The sequence below is a fragment of the Mchenga conophoros genome, linkage group LG13, assembly GCF_057382185.1.
Source record: "Mchenga conophoros isolate Kocher_MC1m ecotype Shallow Benthic linkage group LG13, M_conophoros_male_GT1.1, whole genome shotgun sequence".
NCBI classification, from domain to species: Eukaryota; Metazoa; Chordata; class Actinopteri; order Cichliformes; family Cichlidae; genus Mchenga; species Mchenga conophoros.
The window spans coordinates 19,527,499-19,531,848 of NC_140538.1; positions in this window are offsets into that span (position 1 = coordinate 19,527,499).

Below are 4,350 nucleotides of genomic sequence, written 5' to 3' on the forward strand. Positions count from 1 at the left end.
CTGTCCTTCTTCCTCTCAAACCGGCCCCCCTCACTCCGGACTTTTACTGGCCCGCAGCCACCCTCAATTACCATGGGTGGAAAGAGAAGCAGATAAGGAGAGCATGAAATAGTGAACCAGACAACCCATCTCCAACAGTCCAAAGGGAAAATAATAGTAATGAGCAGAACTTCTTTCCAAGTGTTGAGGGTTTGGATTGTTGCTTAAGGCATAACCAGAGAACATGGAGTTTTCTGCAGGACAAGCAGCATACAATTTTTGCTGCACTGAGTCACACATATTGTATTCTTCCATGGTACCCTCACCAAGATCAAGAGTGCTCAGCAATGCTTTGCACTACCCCTGTTTGAATTCCCCCTTACTCACTCCAATTCACCACTCAATGGGGCAGCAGATCATGTTATACAAGTCGGCAATGAACAAGGTGTGAAAAGCTACTGCAGTGCTTTTCTCTGCACAGACAGCTGGAAGTCATTAGAAATGCACAACTTAATCTGTTATCTGCAGAGCAGGCAGATTTCATTTTGATCCACACTAACATGTTTTATCATGTTTGTACTCAGGGGCAGCCTGCTCTGCATCAACTAACAACAGCAGCTAGAGGCTCTGTGAAGGCTCCAAAAAGCACTGTACAAAACAACACAGAACAACTTGAAGACAAATGCATACAGTAGTAAATCTGTGCAAGGCTGGAACTCAGAGAGCAAAATACAGAATAGTGCATCACAACAGATTTATAGTGCAGCATAAAATTAACCTTTGCAACTGTAGATATAGCCAAAACAATGCAAGAAAAACTCAAAAATGTCTCATTTGCATTAAAACAACTGGAATACTAACATTTAATTTCATTATGTGAAATTTATTGAAGTTATTTAATACAAGTAGATGTACTCAAGCAGTTAAAGTAAGATTCCTATCATGTTAATTACCAGTAATAATGAGGATTTGTAATGCTAAATAAAACTAGATTTGATTTTTAAAAAGGCCAGCGTTCCACACTTCTATTTCTGATTATTCTTCATTTGTAATTACATCAAGAATTAAAAAGGAAACTGCACAATTCTTCTTATACTACTCTATACATTATCCCCCTCTCTATAGGGTAAACCAAATTGGTAGACAGCACAGTGATAAAATGTCTAAAAATAGAAATGTCATCTTACGCTAAGAGCAGCAGTGGTTCCTTGATGACGCCCTTAGTGACCCTGAGCCTCAGCACACTCTGGTGGATCACACAGGCATATACTAACTTGGTGCTGGGAACCTGGGAGTGGCCAGCCTTCTGGTGAGACCAGACTTTCCAATGCTGAGTAATCTCCTGTCTCTTTAGTTTGTAACCAACAGGAGATGATCATCAAAGAAACCACAGAGGAGAATGTGTATTTATGCTAGAAGAAATCTAGTCAGTGGTCATATCTGGAAATATCTGATCTGAGCTTATTCAATTAAATGGCACAGGACACTTAAGATAAGCTGTTTTACGGAAAGCATGAAATAATAAATAAGTCGTATTTGATTAATCTTACTTTAATACACAAAACTGTTGTCTGTGTGTTTGTTTGTTTGTTTGTCTGCAAACTGCTCCTACATGATCAGGATTTGAGCAGTAAAACTTTGCACAATGTTGCATCTTAGGTTTCTGAGGGTTCTCATCTATACCATGTATCATGATGTCATCATAATTCTGTGCAACCACCTAGCATTTGGCTAAAAGTGACCTGTTTTCACATTTTAGTACCCCTTTTTTAAATCATCATTGATATTTACACAAGTTATACAAGAAATATTATGGCACCATCATGATACTTGGCAACCACATAGAGATGGGTTAAAATGGCCTGTTTTTTTGTTTGTTTGTTTTGTTTTTTACCTATGTTGACCTACAAGCATCCCATCAATAGCATCCAATCAAATAGGGTGATCGTGGCTCAAAGAGTTGGCCGGAAGGTTGCTGGTTCGAGCCCCGGCTCGGACAGTCTCGGTCGTTGTGTCCTTGGGCAAGACACTTCACCTGGTGATGGCCAGAGGGGCCGATGGCGCGATATGGCAGCCTCGCCTCTGTCAGTCTACCCCAGGGCAGCTGTGGCTACAACTGTAGCTTGCCTCCACCAATGTGAGAGTGAATGAATAGTGGAATTGTAAAGCGCTTTGAGGGCCCCGAAAAGCGCTATATAAATGCAATCCATTATTATTATCATTTTAATTTTATGACAATAACATGTCATTTATATCTACAAATGCTCAGTAATGCAGATCATAATGCAAACATCTACTAAAAGGCTAAAAATGATCAACAATTACCACCCTGTGTAATACAAAATGGACAGATTTCTTCCTTCAAATAAAACTACACAGACTCAGCTACTGTAGCCATGGTTATTGTACAGCTGTTACAGTTTTTCTCAGTCGCTTTGGTGCGTTTCTCAGAACACCATTAACATTTGCACAGCAGTTAGTGCATTTCCCAAAACAATTAGTGCAAACTGCAAAACCTAGTGGATAGCCTGCAAAAGCACGTCACATGCACAGAATTGATTATCCATACCTCAAAAGCAAGTATCCATGTCAATGAAACTGTCAGTGCCATCAAAATGAAAAGTCTTGACACCATCTTTATGAACAAGATAGTCAAATGGCATTGTCATGTTTCCACTATGACAGTTTATAATTTCAGTGTTTCCCATTGCAAAAACAATTGGTGACACCTGAAAATGCTGACGACAGCACTATGGCCTACCTGTACAGCCATCTGAAATGTGCAGTAAAGTCACTGTAGATGTTATGGGAGTCTTGGGAGTAACTGAGACACTGAATACGTACGTTTCACATTTCCATTGTGTAGAAGTGTTTGTAATCCTACAGAATTGTGCAAAAGAAAAATATGCTACAGTCACTTGTGCACTGTAGAATACATGTAAACATAAAATCACCCATTTGGTAGAGCTGTGCACTAATGTGAACAATAAACAGCACATGTAACAGTACAGTAAATCATTCTGGCACATCCAGACGTTCCTGTCTGTCTGGCCACATATTTTCATCTACATCACAACAGATGTTATCCCTCGCAATGCAGCGAGGAAAGTATCTCCTGGAGTGGCGAATCCATCCTCTGCAGGACCCTGCTGTGATGTCGTCACATGCTGCATCCATGGCTGCTAGCAAGGCCATTTGCTCATGTGGATTTAATTTTTCTTGAGTACTCTGTCAATTGTTGAAATTGAAACAGATTCAATATTGCCAAATACCGTGTAATTCTCTATGACAGCGCTTTGTATGTCTCTCAGCTTTATTGCATTGTTTGCAATGACCATTGCACAAATGGCTTCTTCTTGCTGTGGGGTAAAAAGGGGCCCTCTTCCGCCTCCGCGAGGTTGTCTTACAATCCTATGTGGTGCAGAGTGAACTTTTTGTGAAATTGCAAATACAGTACAGTAACATGTGATGTGTCTGAGATGGCACAGTACAGTACAGTGTATTACTGTTTTCCCTACGGAATGTTTGAATGATTGAACTGACAGTAGTTCTTCCAATATTGGGTTGCACCCTTCGACCAGCCTCCTCCATGGTGAGGCCGTGATTGACAACATGGTCCACAATTGTAGCCCTTATTTCATTAGGAATCCGCCTATATCTGCCTCTTCTCCCTCTTCCCCTTCCCCTTCCTCCCCGCATCCTCACCCCTCTTCCACGGTGCTGACCTTCCATTTTGTGTCACAGAAGTGTAGAAATGGTACACACTAGCTCCTGCGCAGTTTATATATGCTTGCCAATTGGGGATTCACAGGATTCATCCATAATTGACAGTGAACAAGTTGTTTGTCATTGGTTACAACTAAACTTTCACACGCCTCCTCATGAGTGACAGCTGTAATTCACCCGAGATCAATTGTTCAATTTCGGAGACATTTCCAGGAACAATGATACAGAAAGGTATAGGATTTGCTTGACAGATGGCCAATATTTGGCATGTGATAACTAGTTCAACAATTTTGTGTGTGATGACTCAAGCAATGGATGTATGACTATTAGTTTTATTGGGAACGACTATTCAGCATCCATAGGTATGATTACTTTTGACTGACATGACATAAGCAAATGGAAATGTCAGAAAGCAGCAGGGAAATGTATGGAAGCAACTGATTCATGTCCAAAAGCATTTGCAGTTTGTTCAGAGAGAGGAGAAATTGCTACTATGATGTGCACAAATGACTGAGTGTTGTGGAGGTTGAACTAATAGTTATGAGAATTTCAATTCTGATCTGAGAAACGCACCAAAGCGACTGAGAAAAACTGTAACAGGGTTAGGGATTGGAGCAGAAAAATCCCTGATGGTGGTGCAACTAT